Raw genomic sequence first — 16,992 nt, 5'->3', positions numbered from 1 at the left:
CTGAACCATGAAACTGGAAAACCTTGTCAGCCATAATAGAGGAAAAGTCTAAATGTTAATTGCTGCCTGTTTCTCACCACCTGCACTGATCTCACACAGGCTGTGGCATCACCAGGACTCCCCATTAAACATTCCCCCTGTCATGTATTCAACTATCATTGTAACCCATGTATAAGCTGACCAAAGTTGTACACCTTGAGAACACTGACCACAGGGGGCGAACTTGTGGGAGACACTCCTAACCTGCACTTTCCGGTATAAAAGGGGAAGCTCCACCCACTGTCTGCCTCTTGAGGTCTGGGTAATAAAGGTAACTGGTCACAGACTGACCTTCTCTCAAACATGGGCCTCGTGTACATTTATACTGTATAGTAAGGACATATTATTGGCGATGAGAAACTGGGATTTAAACCACGCGAGCATGGCCACGAGCAGCACAGAAGAGAGGTACTGTGTTGGTGATTGGGATGACTTTATTGAGAGACTGCAGCAAAGTTTTGTCACTAAGGAATGGTTGGGACAGGATTGGGCCGACAAACGCAGGGCTCATCTCCTGATGGTTTGTGGATCCAGAACGTACTCCCTGATGAAGGACCTTCTCACGCCAGAGAAGCCGGCGGACAAGACATTTGAAGAGCTCAGTAATTTGATCGGGGAACACCATAAACCGGCGAGCAGCATGCACATGGCGAGACACCGGTTTTACACGCACCGGCGGCGAGAAGGGCAAAGCGTTCCAGACTTCGTGGCAGATCTCAGGCGACTGGTGAGCCTATGTAAGTTCCCAGATGCATGCAGAGCGGAGAAGCTGTGAGACTTTTTTATTGAGGGCATCGGGCACGCTGGGGTTTTCAGGAAACTGTTTGAGACCAAAGACTTGACCTTGGAAGCGGCGGCTCTGATAGCTGACAATTATCTCAGGGGAGGAAAAGATCAGAATGATTTATAGCAAAAATCTTGGCTCAAATGCGGCAAACGACCAGGGAGTCAACATTGTTAATGCGGCACACAGATCTCTAGGCAGACAAGGGCAATCGGACATGCCCCAGCATGCAGTCGAACCCAAAGGGGGAATTCAACAAAGACAATGGCTAACTGAACGGCGATTCATGCCATCGCAATTGACAATGCAACCAGTAATCGGGCCATCAACACCTGTCAATGGTGCACTTAAGGACAGTTACAGAGACAGTCAGAGAAGATCGACTGATAATGGACCTTTGGTTTCCAACAACGGGGCCTCTAGCTCATGCTGGAGGTGTGGAGGCAAACACCCAGCCAGAGGTTGCAGGTATCAGCAATATACCTGCAGAAACTGCAACGTCAGCGGTCACTTGGCGCGTATGTTCAGGAAGCCTGCAGCTAGGTTGATGTACGAGGAGGACGGGCCTGATGTAAGTCCTACGAGGCCAAATGAATACTGGGGGAAATCGCTGGAAGCTGAAGTTCAGCGAGTTCATGTGGAGCACATATACAGTTCATATACCAGGATGCCACCGATAATGATGAAAGTGCTCCTCAGTGGCATCCTAGTATTAATGGAGCTAGACACGGGGGCCAGCCAGTCCCTGATGAGTATCAAACAGTTCGAAAGGTTGTGGGTGTCCAAGGCCAGGAAGCCAAAATTATTGCCGATTGACGCACAGCTATGGACATATACAAAGGAGATCATTCTGGTTCTCGGCAGCGCCATGGTAGTCGTGACCCACAAAGATTCGGAGGATAGGTTGCCACTCTGGATTGTCCCGGGGGACGGTCCCGCACTACTGGGGAGGAGTTGGCTGGCTGTCATGAACTGGAAATGGGGCGATGTCAATGCAATTTCTTCTGTGGAGCGAGTATCATGCTCTCAGGTCCTGGACAAATTTGACTCATTATTTCAACGCGGCATCAGCACTTTCATGGGGACCAAGCTAGTGATTCACATAAACCCGGACGCCAGGCCAGTACACCACAAGGCCAGACCGGTGCCGTATGTGATGCGGGAAAAGATAGAATGCGAATTGGACCGCCTGCTGAGGGAAGGCATCATCTCGCCAGTCGAATTCAGTGACTGGGCGAACCTGATCGTTCTGGTGCTCAAGGCGGATGGATCGGTCAGGATATGTGGCGATTACAAGGCCACCATCAATCGGGTGTCACTCCAAGACCAGTACCCACTACCGACGTTATCCGGTGGCAAACTTTTTTCAAAATTGGACCTGACCTCAGCTTACATGACCCAAGAGCTGGCGATTGAGTCGAAGAAGCTGACCACCATCACGACACACAAGGGGTTGTTTGAGTATAACTGATTTCCGTTCGGGAGTCGTTCGGCCGCCGCGATCTTTCAGCGAAATATGGAAAGCCTCCTCAAGTCGATTCCAAGGACGGTGGTTTTTCAAGACGGCATCCTCATCACGGGCCGCAATACTGAAGAACCTGGAGGAGGTGCTACGCAGACTGGACCGGGTAGGGCTGCGACTGAAAAAGGCGAAGTGCGTCTTCCTAGCTCCAGAGGTAGAATTCCTGGGGGTGAGGGTAGCAGCAGACGGGATCAGCCCTACTGCATCCAAGACGGAAGCGATCCAGAGAGCACCCAGACCCCGTAACACGACGGAGCTGCGTTCGTTCCTGGGACTCCTGAACTATTTTGGCAACTTTCTTCCCAAATTGAGCACGCTGCTAGAGCCGCTACACGTGCTCCTACACAAAGGTCGCCAATGGGTCTGGGGGGACAGCCAGGAAAGGGCTTTTGATAGAGCTCACAATTTGTTATGCTCCAACAAACCGTTAACGTTATATGATCCGTGAAAGAAACTAGTTTTAACGTGTGATGCGTTGTCCTATGGGGTCGGGTGTGTGTTGCAGCATGTGAATGCCAATGGTCAGTTACAGCCGGTAGCTTATGCCTCCAGAAGTCTGTCCTGGACAGAAACGGGCTACGCGATGGTAGAAAAGGAAGTGCTAGCATGTGTATGTGCAGTAAAAAAAATGCACCAGTACCTGTTTAGCAGGAAATTTGAGCTGGAGACAGATCACAAACCCCTAACGTCCCTTTTGGCCGACAACAAGGCCATAAATGCGAATGCATCAGCCCGCAAACAGCAGTGTGCACTTATGTTAGCCGCCTATGATGACACAATTCGGCACAGACCGGGCACTGAAAACTGTACCGATGCAGAGATGGTCATGGCTGTTGAAGCTTTCGGAAGCGGAAGCTCACCTGTGACAGCCCGTCAGATTAAAGTCTGGACAAATAAAGACTCGCTACTGTCTTTAGTTAAGAAATGTGTCCTGAATGGGGACTGGGCAGCCGCGTACGGGGCATGACCTGAGGAGTTTAAACCGTTTCATAGGTGCAAGGATGAACTCTCGATTCAGGCCGATTGCCTACTGTGGGGAAACCGAGTAGTCATGCCCCAGATGGGCAGACAGGTGTTTATCAGAGAACTTCACAATGAGCACCCAGGCATTGTCATGATGAAGGCAATTGCCAGGCCACACGTTTGGTGGCCAGGGATAGATGCAGACCTGGAACTTTGTGTTCGCAGGTGCAACACGTGTGCTCAGCTGGGCAACGCAGCCAGGGAAGCCCCCCCTTAGCCCCTGGTCCTGGCCCGCCAAGCCATGGTCACGCATCCATGTGAACTATGCAGGTCCTTTCATGGGAAAAATGTTTTTGGTTGTAGTAGACGCCTACTCCAAATGGATTGAGTGTGCCATTTTAAATTCAAGCACATCCTCTGCCATGGTAGAAAGTTTACGGGCAATGTTCGCCACCCATGGTCTACCAGACGTCTTGGTCAGCGACAATGGCTCGTGCTTCACAAGCAATGAATTCCAGGACTTCATGGCAGGCAATGGAATCAACCATGTCAGAACGGCACCGTTCAAGCCGGCCTCAAATGGCCAGGCGGAACGAGCAGTGCAGATAATCAAACAGGGGATGCTCAGAATCCAAGAGGGTTCTCTACAAAGCTGCTTATCACATCTCCTGTTGGCCAATAGATCCCGACCACACTCACTTACAGGGGTTCCACCCGCAGAGCTGCTAATGAAAAGGACGCTCAAAACCAGGTTATCCCTTATACACCCTACTATGAAAGAAATTGTTGAGAGCAGGTGTCAATCACAATGTGACTACCATGACAGGAATGCGAGGGCGCGATGTATTGATGTAAATGACCCTGTTTTTGTCCTTAATTACACTGCAGGGCCCAAATGGCTTGCAGGCACTGTGATTGCCAAAGAGGGAAATAGGGTTTTGGTAATTAAACTTATCAATGGACAAATCTGCCGCAAACACGTGGATCAAACAAAAAGGAGTTTCAGCAACCCCATAGAAGAAGCAGAGGAAGAACAAGGCATAGAGCTTACTGCACCACAGGTGACCGAACACCGGAACCAAGTGGAGGAGAGCCCAGTCACTGTGGGCAGTCCGGACAGGCCTGAGGCACCGTAAACAGCAGACACTCAGGCCAGCGCCCAACAACCGGAGCCCCAACTCAGGCGCTCTACAAGGGAGCGTAAACCACCAGAGAGACTTAACCTGTGATCCCAATGTCATGTATTTAACTGTCATTTAACCCATGTATAAGCTGACCTAAGTTGTACACCTTGAGAACACTGACCACAGGGGGCAAACTTGTGGGAGACACTCCTAACCTGGACTTTCCGGTATAAAAAGGGGAAGCTCCACCCACCATCTGTCTCTTGAGGTCTTGGTAATAAAGGTAACTGGTCACAGAGTGACCTTCTCTCAAGTATGGGCCTCGTGTGCATTTGGACTGTATAGTAAGGACATATTACCGCCCCCCACCACCGACATACAGTTCCCTTTTGCTCTATTCCCATGCCGACCTTTATCTTGGAGTGTTTTTCTCCGGGATGTTTTCTTTGAAGGGTGCGTGCAGATGTCACTGTCTGGGGACTTACAGAATCTGGCAGTGTGCAAGAGTGGAATTAAGCTGCACAGTCAAGCTGACATAATTGATGTTGTTTCAGAGAGGCTGAATCAGCATCCTTGGTAGGCCTGTGATGTCAGCATCAGTCTGAACCAATATATTCTGCAACAGAAATCACACTCACATAAAAATCACAATTCTTTGTAATAAAATGTTTTGAATATTTAAAAACAGAATGTCATGGCTGGTCAGTCAGTGCCTGAAAGAGAAGGTCTGGTACTGTTTCACAGTGTGCAAGTCCGAGCCACCCACCTGTAATGACTCAGGTTTCCATGCTTCCCGCCCTCGTTAATCCCAGTGGAGAGACAGTATGGGCTGATAACTGGGCTCAGTGACCATGGACTGGGAATAGAAACCAGCCAAGATCGCAACTCCCGGACACCCAGACACCCGGACTCCCAGACACCCAGACTCACGGACTCCCAGACACCCAGACACCCTGATTCCCAGACACCCAGGCTCTCAGACACGCAGACTCCCAGACTCCCAGACTCCCAGACTCCCAGACTCTCAGACTCCTGCACTCCCAGACACCCGGACTCCCAGACTCTCAGACACCCAGACACCCGGACTCCCAGACACCCAGACTCTCAGACACCCAGACACCCAGACTCTCAGATACCCAGACTTTCAGACAGCCAGACACCCAGACTCCTGGACACCCAGACACCCGGACTCCCAGACACCCAGACTCTCAGACACCCGGACTCCCGGACTCTCAGACACCCAGCCTCTCAGACACCCAGACTCTCAGACACCCAGACTCCCAGACACCCAGACTCCAAGACACCCGGACTCTCAGACTCCCAGGCCCCAGACACTCAGACTCTCAGACTCAGACACCCAGGCCCCAGACACTCAGACTCTCAGACACCCAGGCCCCAGACACTCAGACTCCCAGGCCCCAGATTCTCAGACACCCAGGCCCCAGACAGTCAGACTCTCAGACTCTTAGACTCCCAGGCCCCAGACACTCAGATTCCCAGGCCCCAGGCCCCAGACACTCAGACTCTCAGATTCCCAGGCCCCAGGCCCCAGACACTCAGACTCTCAGATTTCCAGGCCCCAGGCCCCAGACACTCAGACTCCCAGGCCCCAGACTCTCAGACACCCAGGCCCCAGACACGCAGACTCTCAGATTCCCAGGCCCCAGACACTCAGACTCTCAGACTCCCAGGCCCCAGGCCCCAGACACTCAGACTTCCAGACTCTCAGGCCCCAGGCCCCAGACACCCAGACTCTCAGACACCCAGACACCCAGACTCTCAGATACCCAGACTTTCAGACAGCCAGACACCCAGACTCCTGGACACCCAGACACCCGGACTCCCAGACACCCAGACTCTCAGACACCCGGACTCTCAGACTCCCAGGCCCCAGACACTCAGACTCTCAGACTCAGACACCCAGGCCCCAGACACTCAGACTCTCAGACACCCAGGCCCCAGACACTCAGACTCCCAGGCTCCAGATTCTCAGACACCCAGGCCCCAGACAGTCAGACTCTCAGACTCTTAGACTCCCAGGCCCCAGACACTCAGATTCCCAGGCCCCAGGCCCCAGACACTCAGACTCTCAGATTCCCAGGCCCCAGGCCCCAGACACTCAGACTCTCAGATTTCCAGGCCCCAGGCCCCAGACACTCAGACTCCCAGGCCCCAGACTCTCAGACACCCAGGCCCCAGACACGCAGACTCTCAGATTCCCAGGCCCCAGACACTCAGACTCTCAGACTCCCAGGCCCCAGGCCCCAGACACTCAGACTTCCAGACTCTCAGGCCCCAGGCCCCAGACACTCAGACTTTCAGACTCCCAGGCCCCAGGCACCAGACACTCAGATACTCCAACTCCCCCAGGTGAATGTTTGTGCTTATACACTTCAGCTGAGGAGACCAGTTTAAGCTGCCTTCCTCGTCCAGTTCTCAACTGCCCCTCAGACTCTCTGTCCCAACTCACACACCAAGGTGGGCCTGCTCTGTGGCCCAGGCAGCTCAGACTACACAGAATGAGGAGCTGAATCCCAATCTTCCTTATTCCGCTTGTGACTGCTCTGACACCCATTCCCACCATTCTCTGCTTCGCTCTCACAATCCACCTTTTGTGGGTTTCTGTATTTTTTGTGGTTTAAATTCAGGCCTTTGCAAAGGCAACTGTTCCTCCCATGAGTCCTCAAAGCGTTACAGGTCAGGTCACCTCCCTGGTCAAAGCTAAAAGTTTGGACCAATGTTCTGGAGGGAGAAAACTCTGTAACCTTAGTATTAACATCAAACAACTCAATTCAACAACAACACAAAGCATTTAATTTTAGCTGCACTGGGTTTGCAGACAGCCAATAAATAATGACAGTAATCCACCAAAAATCTTATTTAAGAGACAAGAGTATAAATAGCCAAGAACAGCTAATTAGCCTGAAAATATTAAGTGTGGTATAAAGAGTAGGTCACACCACAACTTACTGTTCAATCACACCCAACACACTTTCATCTTTATGCACAGCAGTTTGTGAATTTTCTGACACCAATATCACAGCTACAGACCGATTCAGTGAATTAGAGGGAAGTTGCAAGAAGATGTTTCTAAGCCAGGAGCCAAAGCACAAGGTCTACCAAAGTGGAACACAGGACAAGGCTCCTCAGCTTGTATTCAGGAGCTAGCACCAAGCATGGACTGTAAAAGCATGTAGACTGTGGAAGGAAGAGTAAACTGAGACAGGGGGAAGGAGCGAGATGCAGTAGGAGAGGGTGCAGTCGCTGTGTGGATCAGAGGCTTGGAACAGTGTGGCGGGCAGGACTTACAACAGGATCAACAAGACCGGAAAGCTCAGAGCCCTAATTTAAGGTGTCAGCTGTGGCTCAGTGTAGCACACTCGCCTCTGAGTCAGAAGGTTGTGGGTTCAAGTCCCACTCCAGGAACTTGAGCACATAAATCTAGACTGACACTCCAGTGCAGTGCTGAGGGAGTGCCGTCTTTCAGATGAGGCGTTAAACTGAGGCCCCATCTGCCCTCTCAGGTTGACGTAAAAGATCCCTTGGCACTATTTCCTGGCCAATATTTATCCCGCAATCAACATAACAAAAACAGTTTGTCGAGTCATTATCATATTGCTGATTGTGGGAGCTTGCTGTGCACAAATTGGCTGCCGTGTTTCCCACATTACAACAGTGACTACACCCCAAAAAGTACTTCATTGGCTGTAAAGCGCTTTGAGACATCCGGTGGTTATGAAAGGCGCTATATAAATGCAAATGTTTCTTTCTTCTTTCTAATGACACTCATAGAATCAAGAAGAGATGCTGGTGAGAGGAAGAAGAGGGAGAGATGGTGAGAGAGGGAGAGGAGAGGTGGTGAGAGGAGGACGAGGGAGAGATGGTGAGAGAGGGAGAGATGATGAGATGAGAAGGAACCTTGCTGAATGTAGGATGAGGTGCGGGAGGAGAGAAGGACAGACTCTCTGCAGGTGGAGTCAAGCCCTTGCTCCGCTGGAGTAAGAGATTTCTCCTTGAGGTTTAGTGACTTCCAACTCCCCATTGACAGGCTCACACACTCACAACAACATCTGCTTCCACAACAATCATTTATTGTAAGTGTGTGAAAAGAAAAAGGTTTTATATTTTTGGCAATCACAAATCATAATAGATAACTCGTGCATGTTCCATCGGTGATCAGCTGATTGTATCCACCAATACCAGTCCATCGTACTGAAAACATACAGCTCACATACAACACAATCACCAGAAGATCATCCTTCGAAACAGCAAAAGCACTTTGGGTCAACAGCTGCAGTCATCTTCATAGCTACAACCCCACCTACACAACCCTTGTTCTATCCCTAAACCCACCTACAAAACCCTTTCCCTATCCCTAAACCCAGGTTAGATGCAGGAAGAATGTTCCAGATGCTGGGGAAGTCCAGAACCAGGGGTCACAGTCTAAGGATAAGAGTTAAGCCATTTAGAACCGAGATGAGGAGAAACTTCTTCACTCAGAGAGTTGTGAGAATTTGGAATTCTCTACCACAGAAAGTTGTTGAGGCCAGTTCGTTAGATATATTCAAAAGAGAATTAGATGTGGCTCTTACGGCTAAAGGGATCAAGGGGTATAGAGAGAAAGCAGGAATGAAGTACTGAAGTTACATGATCAGCCATGATCATATTGAATGGTGGTGCAGGCTCGAAGGGCCGAATGGCCTACTCCTGCAACTATTTTCTATGTTTTAATATGTTTCTATGTCCTATCCCTAAACCCACCTACCCAACCCTTGCCCAATCCACCCCACCTACCCACCTTCTCCTCATATCCCTAACTCCACCTTCTCCTCATATCTCTAACTCCACCTACCCACCTTCTCCTCATATCCCTAACTCCACCTACCCACCTTCTCCCCACCTTCTCTCCATATCCCTCAAACCCACCTTCTCCCCCTTTTCCTCAACCCCACCAACCAACCTCTCCCCATATCCCTCAACGCCACCTTCCCACCTTATCCCCATATCCCTTCACCCTATTCAGTACACGCATTCAGGAGCAGGAGTCGGTCTGATTTCTGTACCTTTTATCACCTCAAGCACTAATTTATCGAGCTGAGTTAACGAAACAGGAAGCAGCAGTTGGTGCTGGGATCTCTCTGTCCCATGTGGCTCAGCTGGTAACAGGACTACCCAGTGTGGGACTGAGTCACTGGGAGTCCTCACTCCTGAACCTTTTAAATATTTTGTGTGGGTAAAGGTGAATTGTTGAATCTTGCAATGGTGCTGAGGGTGAGGCTATTTTCCGTAACATTTCCTGTATTGTGCTTTTAAAGACTCTATGTCAGAAAGACAAATTGTTGTTGGAAATCTCACTGGCTGCAAGAAATAGCTAACAAGAGCCCAGGGACTTTAAACCCCACACAGTATTTCAGTGCTCGCAGTATGTTAATCTGTGGATACAAATTCTACATCATCAAAAAAATGCGTCTTATATAAACAGTTGCTGGATGTCTCTCCCAGTCCCGTCATCAGTGTGGTTCCGTTGACATTTTAAAATCTCTACATAACAACAACATCTAAAAATAATTGGAGTATCAACTACTGAGAGCATGTAATTTGGTGAGGTATCCCGGCTACTGTCAGTGTGCAGTAACTACTATTCTCCTGTGCTTCCCCCCTCTCCTCACTCAGTGGGCAGCACTCTCACCTGGGTCAGAAGGTTGTGGGTTCAAGTCCACTCCAGAGACCTGAGCACAAAAATCTAGGCTGACACTCCAGTGCAGTGCTGAGGGAGCGCTGCACTATCGGAGCCGCTGTCTTTCAGATGGGACGTTAAACCGAGGCACCGTCTGCCCTCTCAGGTGGATGTAAAAGATCCCACGGCACTCTTTCAAAGAAGAGCATGGGAGTTATCCCTGGTGTCCTGGCCAATATTTATCCCTCAATCAGCATCCTCTGGCCATTATCACACTGCTGTTTGTGGGAGCTTGCTGTGTATAAATTGGCTGCCGCGTTTCCCACATTGCAACAGTGACTACATTTCAAAAGTACTTCATTGGCTGTGAAACACTTTGGGATGTCCTGATGTCTTAAAAGGTGCTATATAAATGCAAGTCTTTCTTTCTACTTTCTGCCCCGACCCACCCCTCCCCTTCCCTGCTTTCTCCAGTCCTCTCTTTTGTTACGTATTAATGCTTGGGGGTCACCAGACACCAGAGGGCGCCGCGGTCGGAGGTCATCGGGCTGTACGCATGTGGCATGTGTGCTTGGTCAACTGTATATAAGCTGGGTGTCTTTGTCACGCTGGCTCTCTTGGGCTGGAATAAAGATGGATCAGGTTGCACCTGAGCGAGTTTACAGTAACCAGACTCTTGAGTCATTACAATTGGCGACGAGGTAATTTAAGAACCTTCGCATGCACAATGGGCACTGTTGGAATTCTGGAGAGATTTGTGGAGGGCGAGGATTGGGTGGATTTTGTCGACTGCCTGGATCAGTATTTTGTGGCCAACGGCATGGAGGCAGAGGCCTACGGAGTTAAGCGCAGAGGAGTTCTCCTCACCATTTGTGGTCTGAAAATTTACGGCCTCATGAAGAATCTACTTTCGCCTGTACGTCCGGCAGAAAAAGGGTACGAGGAACTGTGTACTTGGTGGGTAACCATCTGAAGCCACAAAAGGGGATCATCATATCACGCTACCGTTTCTACACGCATGTTCATGCTGAGGGCCAGGACGTGTCAGGATTTGTCGCCGACCAGCAACGTCTTGCTGAGCCGTGTAAGTTCGGGAACATGCTGGAAGACATGCTGCGTGATGTCTTCCCCACTGAGAGCGAACTCTCCGCCTCACTGCCCAATATTGTGAGTGATCACTGCCTTTCCCCTGCCTCAGGATTGAGAACAACTCCTTCTCCATGAAACTGGGACCAGGAGCGACAGAGGGAGTGATTCCCCCTCAGTTGTTCTAAATTGAACAGTGTCAAAACGACGGGATAATTAACGGAGAGAAAAGAAACTCCAATGTTGCGAGTGTGTCATGACAGGAGGGATTAATGCAGGTGTACGAGGATTTTCAGCTCAGCCAGGTGGCACTGTGTAACAACAATGCAACTCCCACACTCACTCACCAGTGACTCTCGGCACAAGGAATGGAAAGCACTGCATGATTTTAAAGGTGGGAATCGATCGATCAAAGACTGTGTCTGAGTTTTGCAACACACTGACAGTGGGACTATTGGCCCGATTTCTCTGTAACAGCTACTCCACAGAAACTACCACGAGCATGGGCTCGGAGACCCAGGATACTGCTGTGTCATCATCATCATCATAGGCAGTCCCTCGGAATCGAGGAAGGCTTGCTTCCACTCTTAAAATGAGTCCTTAGGTGACTGAACAGTCCAATACGAGAACCTCACTCCCTGTCACAGGTGGGACAGACAGTCGTTGAGGGAAGGGGTGGGTGGGACAGGTTTGCCGCATGCTCTTTCCGCTGCTTGCGCTTGATTTCTGCATGCTCCCGGCGATGAGACTCGAGGTGCTCAGCGCCCTCCCGGATGCACTTCCTCCATTTAGGGCAGTCTTAGGCCAGGGACTCCCAAGTGTCAGAGGGAAGTGTTATATATGTAAACTTGTATTTACTCTGTACAGCCACCAGAGGGCTCATCCCCTGGAGTCCCAAGGGATCCCAGAATACCTTGGGAGCACAGGTATTTAAGGAGGCTTCACAGGTTGGAGAGGCACTCTGGAGACCTGCAATAAAAGACTAAGGTCACACTTTACTTTGAGCTCACAATGTTCGGTCTGACTCTTTCTCCATACACAACAACTGGCGACGAGATACAGATAGCGAACCCAAAGATGCAGAGAACAGTGGGCATCCTGGAGAAATTCTCGGAGGGAGATGATTGAGAAACTTTTGTGGAACGACTCGACCAATACTTCATGGCCAATGAGCTAGATGGGGAAGAGAGCGCTGCCAAACATAGAGCGATCCTCCTCACCATCTGTGGGGCACCAACGTATGGCCTCAGGAAGAATCTGCTCACTCCAGCGAAACCCACGGAGAAATCATACGACGATTTGTGCACACTGGTCCGAGAGCATTTGAACCGGAAGGTAAGCGTTCTGATGGCGAGGTACCAGTTCTACACCTACAAAAGGTCTGAAGGCCAGGAAGTGGCGAGTTATGTCGCCGAGCTGAGACGCCTTGCAGGACATTGCGAATTTGAAGGACATTTGGAGCACATGCTCAGAGACTTTTTCATACTGGGCATTGGCCACGAAACCATACTTCGTAAACTTTTGACTGTAGAGACCCCAAGCTTGAGTAAGGCCATAGCGATAGCCCAGGCGTTCATTGCCACCAGTGACCATATGAAGCAAATATCTCAGCACACAAGTGCTGCTGCAAGTACTGTGAACAAAGTGATGTTATTTTTGAATCGTAACGTACAGGGCAGGTCACACTTACCTGCAGCTACACGTCCGCAGATGTCTCAGAGTCCACCATCAAAGGTGATGAACGCAAGGCCATTTACACCTTGTTGCCGCTACGGGGGTGATCATCATTTCCATTCATGCTGATTCAAAGAGTACGTTTGCAAGGGCTGTGGAACAATGGGACACCTCCAACGAGTGTGCAGGTGAGCTGCAAAGTCTGTTAAACCTGCAAACCACCATGTTGCAGAGGAGGACAGATACACGGAGGATCACGACGAAGCAGAGCCTCAGATCGAGGAGGCAGAGGTACATGAGGTGCACACATTCACCACGAATTGTTCCCCAATAATGCTGAATGTTGAACTAAATGGACTCGCCGATGCTCTCAGTCGGCTGCCATTGCCCACCACGGGGGTGGAAATGGCGCAGCCTGCAGATCTAGCCATGGTTATGGAAGCTTTTGAGAGTGAGCAATCACCCGTCACTGCCCAGCAGATCAAAACCTGGACAAGCTAGGACCCCTTATTATCTCTAGTCAAAAGCTGTGTGCTTCACGGGAACTGGTCCAATGTCCCACTGGAAATGCAGGAAGCGATAAAGCTGTTCCAGCGGCGCAAAGATGAAATGTCTGTACAGGCAGACTGCCTTCTGTGGGGCAATCGAGTAGTAGTCCCCAAGAAGGGCAGAGACACCTTCATTCCACCCAGGCATCGTAATGATGAAAGCGATAGCTAGATCCCACATGTGGTGGCCCGGTATCGATGCGGACTTAGAGTCCTGCGTTCACAGATGTAATACGTGCTTGCAGTTAAGCAATGTACCCAGGGAGGCGTCGCTAAGTTTATGGTCTTGGCCCTCCAAACCATGGTCTAGGGTACACGTTGACTATGCAGGCCCGTTCTTGGGTAAAATGTTCCTTGTGGTTGTAGACGCGTACTCCAAGTGGATTGAATGTGAGATAATGTCGGCTAGCACGTCCACTGCCACTACTGAAAGCCTACAGGCCATGTTTGTCACACGCGGCCTGCCCGATGTCCTGGTGAGTGACAACGGGCCATGGTTTACCAGTGCTGGGTTCAAAGAATTCATGATCCGTAACGGGATCAAACACGTCACATCTGCCCCGTTTAAACTAGCGTCCAATGGTCAGGCAGAGAGAGCAGTGCAAATCATCAAGCAAGGCTTGAAGAGGGTAACTAAAGGCTCACTGTAGACTTGCCTATCCCGAGTCCTGCTTAGCTACCGCACGAGACCCCACTCACTCACTGGGATCCCACTTGCTGAACTGCTCATGAAAAGAGCATTTAAGATAAGATCATTGGTTCACCCTGATCTACATGAACAGGTAGAGAGCAAGCGACCTCAACAAAGTACATACCATGATAGCGCAAATGTGTCACGTGAGATTGAAATCAATTATCCTATATTTGTATTCAGTAATGGACAAGGTCCCAAGTGGCTTCCCGGCACTGTCGTGGCCAAAGAGGGGAACAGGGTGTTTCGGGTCAAACTTTCAAATGGACTCATTCACCGGAAACACTTGGACCAAATCAAACTCAGATTCATGGACTATCCTGAGCAACCCACCTTGGACCCTACCTTTATTGATCCCCCAACATACACACCAGTGGCAACTGGCACCATGGTTGACCACGAAGCAGAACCCATCATCCACAGCAGCCCAGCAGGGCCCAACACACCAGGCAGCCCAACAAGGCCAGCTGCACAGCAGCCCAGCGAGGGCCCAACAAATGATTCAACAATACCACCTTTCACACCGAGACAATCAACCAGGGCAAGAAAGGCCCTAGATCGACTCACATTGTAAATAGTTACACTATTGACTTTGAGGGAGAGTGTTGTTCTATATGTAAGCTTGTATTTACTCTGTACAGCCACCAGAGGGCTCATCCACTGGAGTCCCAAGGGATCCCAGAATCCCTTGGGAGCACAGGTATTTAAGGAGGCTTCACAGGTTGGAGAGGCACTCTGGAGATCTGCAATAAAAGACTAAGGTCACACTTTACTTTGAGCTCACAGTGTTCAGTCTGACTCTTTCTCCATACACAACAGGGATGTTGCACTTTATCAGGGAGGCTTTGAGGGTGTCCTTGTAACCTTTCCTCTGTCCACCTTTGGCTCGTTTGCCGTGAAGGAGTTCCGAGTAGAGCGCTTGCTTAGGGAGTATCGTGTCTGGCATGGGGACAATGGGGCCTGCCCAGCGGAGCTGATCGAGTTTGGTCAGTGCTTCAATGCTGGGGATGTTGGCCTGGTCGAGGATTCTAATGTTGGTGCGTCTGTCCTCCCAGGGGATTTGTAGGATCTTGCGGAGAACTGCTGTGTATCATTCTGCCCAGGCATCGGTCAGGAGGCTATCGGTTTAAGCTGAGAATGGGAAGTCGGAAGCAAAAGTGAAGAATGTAAAGGTGTTTGAACATTGAGGGGCTGAATTTGTCCTGCGCTGGGTTTGCAGCAAATCATTAGAATGAGCTTCTTTTTAAATTGCCGGTGTGGTATGTGCCAGCACCCACGCTGACTTAGGATCTTTGTGAAAGAAAGTTGTTATTGCGCTAACAGAGTGCGACACTCAACACAACAGCGCGGAGCTAATGACTTCAGAGTGACACGGATGTACCACCTCTTTTAAAGAGGAGGGCCACTGCGAACGCTGCAGCCTCTTTAGTGGCACCCTCTGGGCCACCAGGGAGGGTGTGGGCTGGGCCAGTGGCCCGGCCCATGCCAGACAACATCCCGATCGGCTGGCACATGGCTTGGGAGTGGGACGCATGGCTTGGGAGCGGTGCGCGGAGGCAGGGCACGTGGCTCGGGAGCGGGGCGCGGGAGCAGAGCTCGGGAGCAGAGCGCAAGGCGGGGGAACGGGGTGCGAGGCTCGGGAGCGGGGCCCGGGAGCGGGTCGCGAGACTCTGAACAGGGAGCAGGGAGCAAGGCTCGGGAGCAGGACGCGGGGCTCGGGAGCAGGGCTCAGGAGCAGGGCGTAGGGCACGGGAGTGGGGCGCGAGGCTCGGGAACGGGGCGCAGGGCTCGGGAGTGGGGCGCGAGGCTCGGGAACGAGGCGCAGGGCTCGGGAGTGGGGCGCGAGGCTCGGGAACGGGGCGCAGGGCTCGGGAGTGGGGCGCGAGGCTCGGGAACGAGGCGCAGGGCTCGGGAGTGGGGCGCGAGGCTCGGGAACGGGGCGCAGGGCTCGGGAGTGGGGCGCGAGGCTCGGGAACGGGGCGCAGGGCTCGGGAGTGGGGCGCGAGGCTCGGGAACGGGACGCAGGGCTCGGGAGTGGGGCGCGAGGCTCGGGAACGGGACGCAGGGCTCGGGAGTGCGGCGCGAGGCTCGGGAACGGTGCGCAGGGCTCGGGAGTGGGGCGCGAGGCTCGGGAACGGGGCGCAGGGCTCGGGAGTGGGGCGCGAGGCTCGGGAACGAGGCGCAGGGCTCGGGAGTGGGGCGCGAGGCTCGGGAACGAGGCGCAGGACTCGGGAGTGGGGCGTGAGGCTCGGGAACGGGACGCAGGGCTCGGGAGTGGGGCGCGAGGCTCGGGAACGGGGCGCAGGGCTCGGGAGTGGGGCGCGAGGCTCGGGAACGGGGCGCAGGGCTCGGGAGTGGGGCGCGAGGCTCGGGAACGGGACGCAGGGCTCGGGAGTGGGGCGCGAGGCTCGGGAACGGGACGCAGGGCTCGGGAGTGGGGCGCGAGGCTCGGGAACGAGGCGCAGGGCTCGGGAGTGGGGCGCGAGGCTCGGGAACGGGACGCAGGGCTCGGGAGTGGGGCGCGAGGCTCGGGAACGGGGCGCAGGGCTCGGGAGTGGGGCGCGAGGCTCGGGAACGGGGCGCAGGGCTCGGGAGTGGGGCGCGAGGCTCGGGAACGGGACGCAGGGCTCGGGAGTGGAGCGCGAGGCTCGGGAGCGGTGCGCGGAGGCGGGGCACGTGGCTCGGGAGCGGGGCGCAGGCGCAAGGCTCGGGAGCAGGACGCGGGGCTCGGGAGCAGGGCTCAGGAGCAGGGCGTAGGGCACGGGAGTGGGGCGCGAGGCTCGGGAACGGGGCGCAGGGCTCGGGAGTGGGGCACGAGGCTCGGGAGCGGGGCTCGGGAGCGGGGCGCGAGGCTTGGGAACGGGGCGCAGGGCTCGGGAGCGGG

At 52.5% G+C, this 16,992-nt stretch overlaps 1 protein-coding gene across 1 annotated transcript in view; it reads right to left on the bottom strand.

Annotated features, from left to right (window-relative positions):
* The window catches only part of kcnq5a (potassium voltage-gated channel, KQT-like subfamily, member 5a), an 882,808-nt gene that overhangs the window by 259,955 nt on the left and 605,861 nt on the right, over window positions 1-16,992 (bottom strand). The gene's annotated exons all lie outside the window — the stretch shown is intronic.

Source organism: Pristiophorus japonicus, chromosome 7 (genome assembly GCF_044704955.1).
Source record: "Pristiophorus japonicus isolate sPriJap1 chromosome 7, sPriJap1.hap1, whole genome shotgun sequence".
Taxonomy (NCBI): Eukaryota; Metazoa; Chordata; class Chondrichthyes; family Pristiophoridae; genus Pristiophorus; species Pristiophorus japonicus.
Note: the sequence above shows the minus strand (reverse complement) of the source record. Positions and strands in the feature narration are given on the sequence as shown.